Below are 15,087 nucleotides of genomic sequence, written 5' to 3'. Positions count from 1 at the left end.
GTGTGTCTAGTCTGCTTATTGGTCCCCCACTGTGGGTATGAGCAAGATGAAGGTTAAGTTAAAATGGCTTTTGTTGGGGAAGCTCAAAGCCAGGTGTCAGCAAAGAGGCCTTCCCTGACCATCCTTTTAAAAATAATGTCCCTTTCTCTCACCCCATGGCTCTCTGCCTGGCTCACTCTGCATTGTCATTCTGTGTAGGACATACCTGCCCTCACCTGATGGATTCTTCATGTATATATTGGTCTTTTCAGTTGAATGTGGGTTCCATAGGAACCAAGATACTTGCTGTTTTCAAATGCTGTATCCTCACTGACCTCACACAGTGCCTGGCCCTTGGGAAAGGCTCAATATACATTTGTTAAATTAATTGTTGAATGAATGTCGCCAACTGATCAATACTTGCTTAAATCCAGGAAGCAGTGAGGTGCAGCGAGGAAAGAGCTGAACTGGGGGCCATGGCTCACGTTCCGCCTCCAGCATCAGCCACTCAGTGCCTTGCTCCCATCGCCTGTGACGTGAACTGGCCCCTGCAGCCCCTCACGATGCTGACCATCTCTGGATGTTTGAGAGGAAGGGAAGTGTGGGAGAGGCCATTAGTTAATCAATCAATTCATCAATCAATATCAATTCAGCATGGCTTATATGGTTTGTGTTTGGCTCTGCTGCTAACTCGATGACCTTTGGAATGTCCTTAACTTTTCTGAGTTTCCAATCTTTTTTGTACAATAGGGGTAATACTTCTCCCCTCTCAGAGGGTCCTGAGCACTGAGAAAAGGATGTGCGTGAAGAAGTGGGTTTGCTCACACCTGCTGCTTCTATTTGTGATCAGGTTGCCCTTGGGGATGGGAGTGGCCTCCACTCATTCATCTGACCATCTCAGCTGTCTGGTTTGGACAAAGACCACCATGCTGGTGGCATCAAACACTGCCTCTGAGGAAACCGGTGCTGCTACACAGAGTCTCACCTGGCAAATGTCAAATGACTGAGTGCCTTTAGGTGGCCTTCAGGATCTCAGCATGCTGGCCAGACTTGTGATCCGAAGCTTCCCCAGGTCCTGGGAAAGTGGCACTTGGTTTCATGTCATTACATGTCCTTTCCATGCCCCTCTCTGAACTCTGGGTTGCCATATTGCACATATTAATTAATTACTCTACGAGTTCACTCCTCAATTTGGTTGACCCCTCTGATGAATCCGCATACATAAATAACTGGAATCCCTCAAGAGCTGGAGCCAGGTTATTGATGAGCATGTCTTTCCAAGCGTGTCGTAGAAAGGACTGGGGAAGAAGCAGAAAGGGCTCACTTTCATAAGACGGCAAGGTGGCCTCTGTCCCAGCAGAACTGCATGTTGACCAAATCCCATGGCTGGGGCTGAGACTCGGACTTGGCTCTAACCACTGCGCCTCTGACCTGTCCTCAAGACTGCAACTCCTCACCTGTTTCCGTAGGTCACCAGGTGGCTGGGTGGCATTTTGAGTTCTAGAGTGGTTACAGGGAATCAGCCAAGAGACGTTAATTCCCTTCAACTTGGTTTCAAATAGAAATGTGCCGCTAAGGTCTTAGAAATGATGCTCTTTGATTTCTGCCTTGGAATTTTTTTTTTTTAATTCTTACTTTGGCCAAAACTTCTTTTTTCTTCCACGTGCCTTTGTTCTCTGTCACTTTTATCCCTCCTCCATCTGCCCTTCCTTTCTTCCTGCTCCCCCTGCACCCAAGCTCACTCATGAATTTGACAAATCTTGATCCAGAGGTGGGGACCAGGAGGGTATCAGACAGAGGAGACAGCACGTGCAAAGGCCCACAACTTCAGGAGCTCAGGATGCATTTGGAAAACCTGGGACTTGAGCAAAGCTGGATATGCAATCCAAGGGAGAAAAGGTGAAGTTGGGAGGAACCTGATGCCCAGATATGGAAGGACCTGGATTTCTATTTTAGGAGTTTTGATTTTATCCTGAACTTTACAGAGAAGCATTAAGAAAGGGTGTGTGTGTGTGTGTGTGTGTGTGTGATCTGATCCTGTTTTAGAAAGCTCTGGCTCTGTTATGCCAAGAGTGAACTGAAGGGTGTTAGCTTGGAAACAAAGCTACAGGAAGGCAGTGGACAGTAGAGCTTAGTGCCTGTGGCAGTGATGGGGAGGGGAGGAGTCCAAGGACACTGGGTTTTGCCCTGGTTAAGTGGGTAGATGATGTTGGTGGCTAAGGGAGGCGCAGGAGCAGTGGGTGTGTTTTTGGCTGTTTGATGATGGGGACCGTGGACACGAAGGAGGACAGTAAACAGACCGTGAATGTACAGTGGCACCTGTACCACTGGGCAGTGTGTGCTTTCTCCTGTGGAGGCCAACTGCCCATCAGAAGAGTGGACATGGGCGACTTTGTCTTTCCAAGTAGTCAGCCAGCTCTCACCTTCCTGGTCCCAGAATGTCCCTTCTGATAGCACCACTCTGCGGAAAGAAGGGTCAGGCACTGACAAGGTACAGCCCTCTCTGCCCTGTCACGGCTTGACTGAAAAGATGAGATTGCACAGAATATTTGTCTGAGCTGCTTGCCTTTCCTCTCTGCAGCCATAATTTGGTGGGTACATGGCTTTCCCTTCAGATAGTCAAGGATGTGGCTTGATGTTTCCATTAAGTTCTTAGCCAGCGGCCTTACTGGGCCAAGTCAACAGCAAAACCCCATGCAAAGAAAGGGAAGCTGATTTCTATTCACTGAGCTCAGTTATTTTGTCAAAAACCTTTATCAAAATGCCTACCAAGTGCAGGAAAAAAATAGATATGAGGTGCCGGGGAAAGGGAAGTTAAGGATATACACCCAGAATCTATAATTCGAAGAAGTCAGTAGAAACCAATTCAAAGAAGAGAATTTGGTCTAGGCATCAGAAGACTAGAATTCTTATTTGAGCACTGTGGTGCACTTGCCTACAGAGTAGTAGTTCCCAGCATCGTCTTGGAATTAGAATGCCTGGTTCAAATCTTGGCTCTGCCCTTGATGAGCTGAGTAACTGGGTTATCACAAGGTTTAATTAATCCGTGTGAAGTGCTTAGACCAGTGCCTGATGCAGAGGGTGGATGTTAGCTAATGCTGAGATTGGTATTATGATTATTGTTGTTCTTGTTAAGGAGCTGTATGACCGGGCATAATTCAGGTCTGTCTTTGGCAGCAATGTCTTCACTCATAAGCTGAGGGCAAGATATTCCATTCTCGGAGTGTGTTCTGAAAGGACTTGGGGTTCCTCCACCCCCCCCATCATTTTATTCACTTCATCCATTATCTTAGCATGTCATATAAGTTTTCACTTCAAGAAAAGGCTCTGAAAAATAAAAAAAAAATTATGGGTCACTGGGCCAGATGGTCTAAGGTTCATCCTCAGTAAAAGTCTGAGTCTCTGAGTGAAGACATGCCTCTGACAATGGGCAGTGGGACAAAGTGACTTCAAGGGAGGACACCTAACTGAGCCAGGGTGGTCTCCTTGGAGGAGGTGAGTTGGAAAGACAAAATCTGAGTGTTTCTAGCAGCTGATGGATCTGGAAGAGAAGTTACAATTCCTAGAGTGAGAACTGTGAAGTATGCATGCAGAACTAAAACTATGGGGGGAGAAAGATTAACAGCTCAACTCAGACCTATTCTGAGGGCAGTGAAATGTGAACAGGTTGGAGACAGGGCTTCAAGTGTAATTGACCCAGGTAGACGTTTAACCAAAGTGTGAAGCGATGAACAGCAGAAATGATCAGCTCCACTGAGGAAGCCATCTTTCTTACATGGACGGCAAAGCAGTGTCCAGAGCAGGCAGGCTCATGTCCACGTCACTGTAGCAACAGTGAGTTACTACTGGCTGCTAGCTGGTAACTAACTAGCCATTCCCCTTTTTCCTTAGCAATACTTCCCTAGCAAATGTTTAGTTGGGCACATCGCTGATTGAATTAAAGGGAACATTTCCTAGATGCCCTTGGAGTTAGGGATGGCCAGTACAGTATCCATGCAAGTGAAGGATTTTCAAGAAGGAATTTTGAGAGGACCCATTGCAGCCTTTCCACCCCTACTTCTTCCTGCTTCCCACCTGGATGACTTTTAGCTGCAGGGTCGTCTCAGATCAGGAAGTGGCCTTGGCGATGGAACTCATGTAAATAGGGGTTGCGAGAGCAGAAAGATGGAAAGAACTCGAGTCCTGGAGATGTCATGCAGCCATCCTATTATCTGCTTACCTCTGAATTCTTTTAAGTTGGGAGAAATACTCTTCTACTGTATTTAAGTCATTGCCCTTCCTGGGCCCGAGTCCTAGCCACAGAATGCTATTCTTGACACCCTGGCAGGGCTGGGCTGCCCGGGACCCCGTGTGCCTTGACTGTCTGGCTTGGAGCTGCTATAGGCTTGACCCCAATTCTGCCGTGTGCAGCATTGTCTTGGTGTGAGTGCATGAGCAGAAACCCAAAGCCAAAATCATTTTCAAAGCTGTCAGCTCTGCCTCCTGCAGACTCATGTTCCCCGCTGCCTCTTCATTTCCACTAGAGGAGAGAGAAGCTGCTGTTGAATACCTTTGTCTTTCCTGAATTGTTTCCTACATCAAACACTCAGCATCCACAGCGCAGAATGTTATAATGTTAACATCTTGCTGACTTTCTTTTAGTTTCTTTTTAATAGAAGAATTAAAACATTATAGGCTGAATTGAACCCTCTTTGTATTGTCCTTGACCTGTTTTCCCCCCTTTCTTTTGAGAAACCATCTTCCAAGCCTCTTTCTCTGTGTTTTTATGACTTTACTGCACATATGTTGAAGTCCATAAGGAACAGACAACATCCCTTTGTATATTTTAAATGTGTATGTAAATGGTATATTAGTATGATTTCTCTTTACTCAACCTGGGTTTTCTAAAATCATCTATCTTTAAAAAAAAAATCTTTTAAGGGTGTTTATTTTTTTCTGGTGTATAGCATAATGTTTCAATCATATGTATACATACATATATTTGTTTTCATGTTTTTGTTTTTCATTATAGTTTACTACAAGATATTGAACATAGTTCCCTGTGCTTACAGAAGAAACTTGCTGTTTATCTATTTTATATATAGTAGTTAATATTTGCAAATCTCGAACTCCCAATTTATCCCTTCCCACCCCATTTCCCCGCTGGTAACTATATGATTGTTTACTATGTCTGTGAGTCTGTTTCTGTTTTGTAGATAAGTTCATTAGTTCTCCCATTTTCTTTTCTTTTTTTTAGATTCCACATATGAGTGATATCACATGATATTTTTCTTTCTCTTTCTGGCTTATTTCACTTAGAATGACAATCTCCATGTCCATCCATGTTGCTGCAAATGGCATTATTTTATTCTTTTTTATGGCTAAGTAGTATTCCACTGTGTAAATATACCACAGCTTCCTTATCCAGTCATCTGTTGATGCACATTTAGGTTGCTTCCATGTCTTGGCTATTGCATATAGTGCTGCTACGAACATTGGGGTGCATGTATGTTTTTGAATTAGAGTTCCCTCCAGATATATGCCCAGGAGTTGAATTGCTGGATCATATGGCAAGTTCTACAAAATCATTCTTCTTGCTGCATGTGTCTTGTTCATGAGGTTCCTTGCTATGAAATGTCCACTACTTTTCCATTGCTCTATTGATGAGCATTTAGATTGTTTTTAAATTTTCAATATTGCAAACAATGCAATAATAAATATCCTTTGACATGCCATATTACACATAGGAGTGAGTTTTTCTAGGGTACATATATCTAGACATAAAGCTAGTTTTCATAGAGACACATACCTTCACTTTAACAAAGTATTTCCAAATTGCTCTCTAAACAGGTTCAATCTGCAGTCTCTCCAAAGTGACAGTGCTCATTTCTCACCAAAAATTGACACTATTGAACTATTTAATTTAGGGCAACTGGATAGGTGTGAAATTGTCTCTCAGCTTTAACTGGCATTTCCCTGATTCTCAATGATATAGACCACCTTTTCATATTTTATAGACCATTTTGATGTACATTCCTGTGAACTGTTTTTAGTTTTGTCTGGTTTTCTTTGGGGCTGTTTGTCTTTTACTTATTGTAGTGGTTTCCCTGCATAGTTAGATATTAACCCTTTGTTGGTCAAATGCTTTGAAAATTCTTCCTCTGAGCACTCACTTATCTTTAGACTTTGTTTATGGTGTCTTTGGTCATACAGAACTCTTAAATCTTAATGTAATCCAACTCATCTGTTTTCCTCTTTTGTACTTTTTTTTGAATCTTAAGAAATCTTTTCCTTATTTGATATAAAACTCTTCTTGAATTTTCTTCTAGTATTTTTAAAGATTTTGTTTGTTTGTTTGTTTGTTTGTTTGTTTTAGCTTTTAGCCTTAAATCCATCTGGAGTTTATTTGCAACGTTTTGTGTTATTTTGTGTATGCAATAGAGCTCCAATGTTAATTTTCCAATATGGTGGGCCAATTGTGACATTATGTATTGAACAGTCCATTCCTTGTCTACTAATTTGTAATCACCGCTGTCAGGCACCAAATTTCCAAAAATACATGGGTCACTTTCTGAACTTTCTGGTTTATCCCATTAGTCTCTGTACCTACACTCTCCTGTCGTACTGTTTTATCATGTGTTTTGATGTCTGTGATGTAAGCCCCTCTTCACTGTATTCTTTTGCAAAATTATTTTGGCTATTCTTGGCACTTTTTAACTTTCACATGAATTAAACATTTTCCAATTTTACTGAGATATAATCGCTACACATAAGTTTAAGGTGTTCAGTATGACAGTTTGACAATACATTGTGAGATGCATATGATTCTGACTGATCTTTTAATGAAGTGCTTCCTTCCTGTCTCTTTCAGCTGTTGTGTTACTTCTACTCCATCCTCATCTCAGAGACCCGGGTTCCAGCTCCAGTCCTGTCACCAGACGGCCATCTGATCTTGGGTGAGTCATCTAACTTCTCTGAGTTTTAGTTTCTCATCTGTCTGCCTACCTTGTGGGGTGCTGAGCTGATCAAGTGAAATAAGTGTGTGAGAATACTTTGAACAGATAAAAACACTGAGGTAAAGTAAAAAAAGAGTTAAAGTCAATAATCTCAGGACTGACCTGAGACAAAATGTAAAAGTCAGACTGTTATCCACAGACTTCTGCTTTCTCTACTCTTCCTGACTCTCCTTTCTCCCAAACTTCCTTGGTTGTGAGACACAGAGGTCTTCTACTGGGGTAGACATCATGATAACACGTCAGTGGCAATTTGGATTCATAAGACCTGGGTCCAACTTTAGACTCTAACTTTGTGACTTAAGGAAAGTCACCCAAACTCATTGAAGCTCTCAATTTATTCATCTTTATAAGGAGCATAATAATTCCCTCCTCCAGGTAGTATTATGAAATTCAAAAGAAATAACGTAGATGAGAGTACTTGGCAAAACGTGAAGCCTTATAAGAATCAGAAGGATTATTGTTAGTGTTCTTGCTGATATTTACATGTGAAAAAGGGTTTATAGGAAGGCAACGGTGTTTACTGTGTTGAAGTGCTTTGCACCCACTGCTTGGATCAAGGCGAATCAAAACCACTTTGTCTGTAAGTGTGGTGGAGCTGGAAGCAAGATGGCGGAGCAGAAGGATGCTTGTAGCTCACCCTCTCCCACAAATACACCAAAACTTACATCCGCGGACCCACTCAGCCAACCAGAGCACCTGAGGAACTCCAACAGATCGCCCTCTTTGAAAAACGAAGACGCCAAAAATCTGATAGGAGAAAAGGAAAAAAGAAAGAAGAAAAAGCCAAACAGTGCGGGATCAGTCCCGCAGGGAGGGAGGGGCAAAGGAGGACTAGCGCTCCTTTTCTGGGTCTCCTCTCTTTAATGGAGAGGCCAACGGGACTGAGGGGGAGCCTCTGAGGCTCAGATCTGCCCCGAGAACCCCTTAACCGACAGAACTAAGTTAAATAGGCACAAAGGGTCCCCACGACACCCAGCCCAAGACACAACTGGCAGCTGGGGCCAGGACAGGCTGCCTGAGCCGGGTGGAGGACTGGGGTGGCTGCACTGAGGCAGCCCTGGGGGACTGCAGGGTGCTGCGCAACGTGGCTGGGAGGGGATACGGAGCAGAACAACCTCGGTCCCCCATAAATTGCAAAAAAAGGCAAAGCAACACGGCTGGTGTGCCCTGGGGGGAGGGGCGCCATAGCCTTTGTATCCTCAGACCCATGACACCATTACTGGCACTGTTCACGGGAAGAGAGGCAAGACACAGCCACAGCCACCATCTCTTCCTGTGCACAGCGCTCAGGTGGGGGCGGGGCTGACACCTGAATCTGTACCTGGGGGCTCCGCAACCTCCTAGGCAGGACTGAGACTTGTTTACAGTCCAAGGTAGATAGGATCTTTCTGCCCCGGCACCTCAGAGAACTCACGCCGCCAAGACAAACAAGGAGCTGAGATTTGGCACAGAGCAGGGGTGGGGCTGTTCCACGGTCTTCCCCAAGCCCACCTATGGAGTGCCAACCTGAGGAGGAGCAGGCAGTTGCACAGAGCAGCGGAGCGACTGGTGCCAGGAGAGGGCAGGTGGCCACCTGCCTTCCTGGCAGGAACAGAATGCGGCACCTGACCACAGTGCTGGGAGGGGGTGTGATCCACCCACCTGCCTCACCTGAGCACAGCGTCTGACTACGACATTGGGAGGGGGAGTGACCTGCCCTCCCACTGGTGCCAGAGAGATATGAGCAATATGAAGAAGCAGAGGAACCACTCCCAATTAAAAGATCAAGAGAAATCCCCTGAAAGCATGATCAAGGAAATAGACATTGATGACCTACTAGATCAAGATTTCAAAAAAGGAGTGATCAAAGTACTGAAGGAACTAAAAGAGATAGTGTTTAGAGATATAAAACATGTCAAAAATGAAATAGAAGCTATAAAGAAGAACGAAGAATTAGTAAACTCATTTACTGAGATGAGAACTGACCTAAAGGTTTGTACAAAGCAGGCTAGATAATGCAGAGGAACGAATAAGTGACCTAGAAGACAGGACAACAGAAAGCACCCAATCAGAACAGCTACGAGAAAAACAAATTAAAAAAAAATTAAAACAATATAAGGGGCCTATGGAATAATATAAAGTGTGCCAATCTATACAGTAATAGGGGTTCCAGAAGGGGAAGAAAGAACAAAGGGGATTGAAAAGGTATTTGAAGACATCATGACTCAAAACTTCCCAAACCTAAAGAAGGAATCAGATATCCAAGTACAGGAGGCTCAGAGGGTCCCAAACAGGAAGAACCCAAACAGACCCACATTAAGACATATCATAACCAAGATGGCCAGAGTCAAGGATAAAGAAATGATCCTAAAGGCAACAAGAGAAAAGCAAAGAGTGAGTTACAAAGGAACACCCATAAGGCTCTCAGCTGATTTCTCTACACAAACACTACAGGCCAGAAGAGAGTGGCAAGATAGATTTAAAGTCCTGAATGAAAAAAAGGTGCAGCCTAGGATACTCTAGCCGGCAAGGCTATCCTTCAGAATAGAAGGAGAGATAAAGAATTTCACAGGCAAGCAAAAACTAAAAGAGTTTAGCAACACTAAATCCATGCTAAAAGAAATATTGACAGGTCTACTCTAAATAGGAAAGAAGCAGGATGTTACAAAAATGAGAAACTCATAACTGGAAAGGTAATAACTACCATGAATTACAAAAAGAACAAACGCAAAATTGTAAAAGAAGACAACTAAATCATTAAGAGTGGGGGAGGGAAGCAAGGAAAGCCACTGTGGAAAACAGTATGGAGATTCTTCAAAAGACTAGGAACAGACTTACCATATGACCTAGGAATCCCACTCCTAGGCATATATCCAGAAGGAACCCTACTTCAAAATGACATCTGCACCTCAATGTTCACAGCAGCACTACTTACAATAGCCAAGACATGGAAACAGCCTAAATGTCCATCAACAGATGACTGGATGAAGAAGAAGTGGTATATTTATACAATGAATACTGTTCAGCCACAAAAACTGACAACATAACGCTGTCTGCAGCAACATGGATGCTCCTGGAGAATGTCATTCTAAGTGAAGTAAGCCAGAAAGAGAAAGAAAAATACCATATGAGATCACTCATATGTAGAATCTAAAAAAAAATAATAAGAAGAAGAACATAACTACAAAAGAGAAACAGACTCATAGACATAGAATACAAACTTGTGGTTGCCAAGGGGGCAGGGGGTGGGAAGGGACAGAGACCAGGATTTTAAAATGTAGAATAGATAAACAAGATTATACTGTACAGCACAGGGAAATATATACAAGATCTTGTGGTAGCTCACAGCGAAAAAAAATGTGACAATGAATATATGTATATTCATGTATAACTGAAAAATTGTGCTCTACACTGGAATTTGACACAACATTGTAAAATGATTATTACTCAATAAAAAAAATGTTAAAAAGTGTGGTGGAGCCAATACAGCATCTTCAGAATCTTCTAGAAGATGCAGGAAGTCTTTTTCTTAAATAGCATTTCCTTTAGACTTTGCAGTGTGAATGTGTGGAAACGCATGACGTCCATCTGCCCAAACAGGCAGAGCTGCCCTGAAGCAGGTGCTGGGCTCAGTACCGACTTGAGAAAGTAAGAGCCTCTGGGGTGCAAAGGTAGGAACAAATCGGCCCTTGTACCCTTTTTGCAGCTACCATTCCATTAAAATGAGGATTAAGGTCAGCCCTGATGTTCTGTGAGAGGGCTTCCCTTGGAGTGAGCATACGGCAGTACCCCAGCATCTTTCTAAACCCTTGCTACTCAGACGACCAGAACATCTTTTGCTCCTGTGCCAAAAATCAGACTTGGGCTTGGGCCAAATGACATTCACAAGCAGAGACATGAGACTGTGGCCCACGTGCTTAATCTAATACTGCAACCCCTTTTCCTGGGTCATTGGGCTCTTGCCCTTCCCTCAGTTCTTCTGAAAGAGAATTTCTCACCTGTTGTTTAGCCACCTCCTTGGCTGATGCCGGATGCCACTGTTTTGACCACCAGTTTCTGCCGGAAGTTGTTGGAATCCTTCTAAGCCAATATCAGCATCACCACCCTTGACCTTAGAGTCTGACAATGTCCACTTCTCTGCCGTGGTTTGAGCGTGACTGGAGTCCTGGATTCTTGACCTGGATTTTGGACCTTAGTCTTCAGAACTCATGATCCACCTGTCCTTTCCTCGGGGGTCCACACCATGCCTGACTCAGTTTCATTCTTCTCTCCACATGTGACCCCTGCAAGCTCTGGCTCCTATGTTCATGCAATGACAAGGGTTAGGCTCTCCTTCCAGGCCCTGTCTTGTCTAGCTTTACACTGGAGATGTGGCGCATGACTCTTTTCCTTCTGATTTGTAGGTTCTGGGTCTAGGGCCACTTTGTGAAATCTATCAGTCAGGTATCATTCCAAACAGGCTACAGCTGACTTTATTATTGACTTTTCAAATATGGATATGAAACTTAGGAATAGGTGCTCGAGTAGAAGCTGTGATGGTGTGCTCTGGTTTTCCTCTTTTTTTTTTTTTTAATTGAGTTATAGTCAGTTTACAATGTTGTGTCAAATTCCAGTGTAGAGCACAATTTTTCAGTTATACATGAACATACATATATTCATTGTCACATTTTTTTTTCACTGTGAGCCACCACAAGATCCTTTGCGAATGAAGGAGCCAGCTACTGGGCGTTCCCCACCCCCCCCCCCCAGAAGAGAGCCGGCTAGCCCAAGCTCACGACCCCTCCTTGGGGCAGCTCATATCCTGCAACTGCTTGATGTGGTCACAGCACTCAGGGGGAAAAGTCTTTAAAAGCCCAGCCCCTTATGACCACCCTGAAGGGTCATCTCATTCTGGGGATCTCTGTGAGGTCAGCTGAGGCTTTGTGATGAGCCTACAGCCCCTCCCTCTGTCCATTACTACCTCCTTCCCTTCCCCTGACTTCTGAAACACTAGTCTCCGTCTCTAGTTGGATGCCTGAAGACACCGAAGCAGACATCCTTGGGTATTTTTCTTTTCAACCATCCAACTCTCTGTAGACTCACCACCTTTTTTTCTGTGTAAAGTCATCTTCCTTGTGGTAGGAAGTATAATGCCCCCTCCCACCCAAAGATGTCCACCCTCATCACCCAGAACCTGTCAATGCATTACCTTCTATAGTAAAAGGGACTTTGCCGATGTGGCTACGGTTATGGACCTCGAGATACAGAGGTTATCTTCGATTATTCAAGTGGACCCAGTCTAAAAAGCAGAGTCCTTAAGAGCAGAGAACTTTCCTGGCTGTGGTCAAGATTAAACTAGAGAAAAAAGATCCGAGAAGTGCGACACTACTAGCTTTGAAGATGGAGGAAGAGGCCACAAGCGAAGAAATGCAGCTTCTAGATGCTGGAAGGGGCGAGGAAGTGGGTTCTCCCCAGAGTCTCCAGAAAAGAATGCAATGGCACCAAGACCTTGACTTTAGCCCAGGGAGACCTGTGTAAGACCTCTGACCTGCAGAGCTCTAAGGTAATAAATTTGTGGTGCTTTAAGCCACTACATTTGTGTAATTTGTTCCGTTAGGAAAGTAATACATTGTCCTTAGGGGTTATGTTAACACTTGCACGGCCTTGGACGTGTGCTTGACCGTTGTTCTCTCCTCTGTAAAAGGCCTGTTTGGGGCCAGATGCTGGCAAAACACCTTCCCACTTGACATTTTATGGCCCTAACGGCTAGATTCCCTACCTGGCGACATTTATCTTCTCCTTCTCCTGAGGCAGGTGCTTGCCTGTCCGTTTGACGGCTACACCGAGGCAGGCCCACCCGAGATGCCGCAGGAAGCAGCAGACAGCCATGCACCAGGGTTGGGGGTGAGATGTTCTTTCTCTTTGTCTGCCCGGCTCTCCCCGTCTGTCTGTACCCTGACTGCTGTTTTTTCTCCCTGTAACTCCTCGTAATCATAGGAAAAGGCATCTCAGTTGGTGAACAGTTGATGAACCAAAGCCTGATGGCGAATGGATTTTTGTCATGTTTCTCTCTACTCGTGGACCTGTAGGCCCAATTAAGACGCTTTCTGATCACGCGGAAAATAGTTCATTAAAGGTTGGCGGCACCAAGCTCACAGGTGGGGTCAAAGGCAGCGGTGTTCTGGCTGCTGGTGAAAGTGAACGCAGCCTTTAGGGAAAGCCACCATTTTTAGAATTAAAAAAAAAAAGCCCTCAGCCTGCCTTCTGTTAGGAGTAAGTGTACTAAAATGCCACTGTAATTAAAACGCTCGTAAACCCACTAGACATAGCTGTTGTGAAGGAAAAAAAACTGGACACTAAAATGGGATAAAAATAGAGCTCGTTTGGCCCCTTCACCCTCCTAGTGGGAAACCCATACAGTTGCCACTTCATTAACTGCTCTGTGTTAAGAAAAGCTGAGGTGACCACAAAATCGTGGTGATAATGATGGCTCTCTGCCGCATTTATCTAGCACATTATGCTTTTCAAAGCACTTTCTGTCTATTTAGTTGTTTAAGCCCCAAGTTCTCAGTATTTCCATAAGAAAGTGGGGGAGGTGGAGGGGGTGGGCATCCGCCACCTGGCTGGACAGATGAGGGGACTGGGTCCTACAGAGCCTAGATGACCCTCGTGTCATCACCACAATTAGCAGCAGGTCTGGGCCCAGGCACTGCTCTCCACACAGAGATCCACGTCTACCAGACCTCACTCACTAGAGTAGTTGGGGCACCTTTAGGTCAAGGTCAAACCCTGTCTTCAAGAACCTTATGCTGCAAGCCTCAAGCTACCAGAAACAGTTCTTACTTTGCTCTCAACAGAAAGAATAAAGTCACTAAAAATCAGTCCTCAAAGCTAGCTGGGAAAAGGCCAATGCATTGAATGGAGGAGAAAGAAAACCCTAAGAAGCCTGGAAGTGGATTTCAGCCTGTCACCTGCCTCACTAGGGTTGGTGACGCTGGCCAGTGATGTGTCCAGCTGTGCCAGAGTGAAGGAAAAGTGCTCCCTCTTCCTCCTTCCTTGGGGCCTACTCTTGCTGCCAGGAGCCTTGTGTATATGGCCTCTGTGAGGTGACATCACCAACACCACCACTGCTTGCTCCGACCCTCACCCCTCAACCCAGGTGCAGTTAGACTGACTAACCGTGAAGGAGATAAGACAGCCTGAGGCCAGTGGCACAAAAAATAAGAGCCCTGAAAGGCATCCCCAGCTCATCTGAACAACGAGGGTGAGACTAGTTCTCCACAATGATTCCATTTATTCCCCCAAGATTCCATTTTCCACTTGGTGTAGAAGAATGATTTTGATGCAGAAGACCTGGGTTTGAGAGCCAAGAGGTGTCTCTGACTGGGCTGTGATGTGATCTCAGTCATGGTCACTTAGCCTCCATGTGGTTCAGTTCTCTTGCCTATGAGATGGGGTAATAGAGAGTCTCCTTTCCATTCTGTAAGGTTGTCATGAGAGTGTAAGACCTAAATGTCAAGCACCATAGGGATGTTACGACTCTGTTGTTGGCCGGGGCACTGTCATTGTAACTGTAGCCTCGTAGTGACGACAACATGGCCAGAATCAGCAATTGTGGCAGTGCCGGTAAGGCACTTCTGAGACTATTCATCGTGTGTGGATACTTGCTGGAGAAGTCACTGGTGTTGAGATAAAGTGTCCCAGGCTCTTCCTTGAATTACTTGGGGCTTTACAACAACTCTAAGACATAGATCTTATTACTGTCATTTTTCACAACACAAAACTAAGAGAGAGAGGGGTGGTTTTAAAGCTGTTGACCCAGTGGCTTGTTGCCATAATCATGAGAAGTAGGGATGGCTGGTACTGGAAGCTGTTTCATATACGGGCGGAACGATTCACTATTCAAAGCGTCATTGATACGTCCACTAAACCCTGCTCTGTGATCCACCTATGAATTCCCACTAAGAATTTCCTCAGCAAGAACTTTCCAACACTGATTTGACCTGAGCGAGCCCATAGTGTGTGTTCTCCCACTGCAGAGTGGAGTTTTGGGGACGTGACTGCCAACCGGGGACTAACCCAGGGCCCCTTTCATCAAGGTGAGGCCCATGTGACTAGTTCTCACCAATGGGATGTAATGTGTGTCAATTGTAGG

The 15,087-nt window shown here is 44.6% G+C and overlaps 1 protein-coding gene across 7 annotated transcripts in view; it reads right to left on the bottom strand.

Moving 5' to 3' along the window:
* SLC14A2 (solute carrier family 14 member 2) overlaps nucleotides 1-15,087 on the bottom strand; it is a 429,946-nt gene that overhangs the window by 173,125 nt on the left and 241,734 nt on the right. The window lies entirely within an intron of this gene.

Source organism: Camelus ferus, chromosome 30 (assembly GCF_009834535.1).
Source record: "Camelus ferus isolate YT-003-E chromosome 30, BCGSAC_Cfer_1.0, whole genome shotgun sequence".
NCBI lineage: Eukaryota > Metazoa > Chordata > Mammalia > Artiodactyla > Camelidae > Camelus > Camelus ferus.
This window is presented reverse-complemented; position numbering and strand designations above follow the sequence as displayed.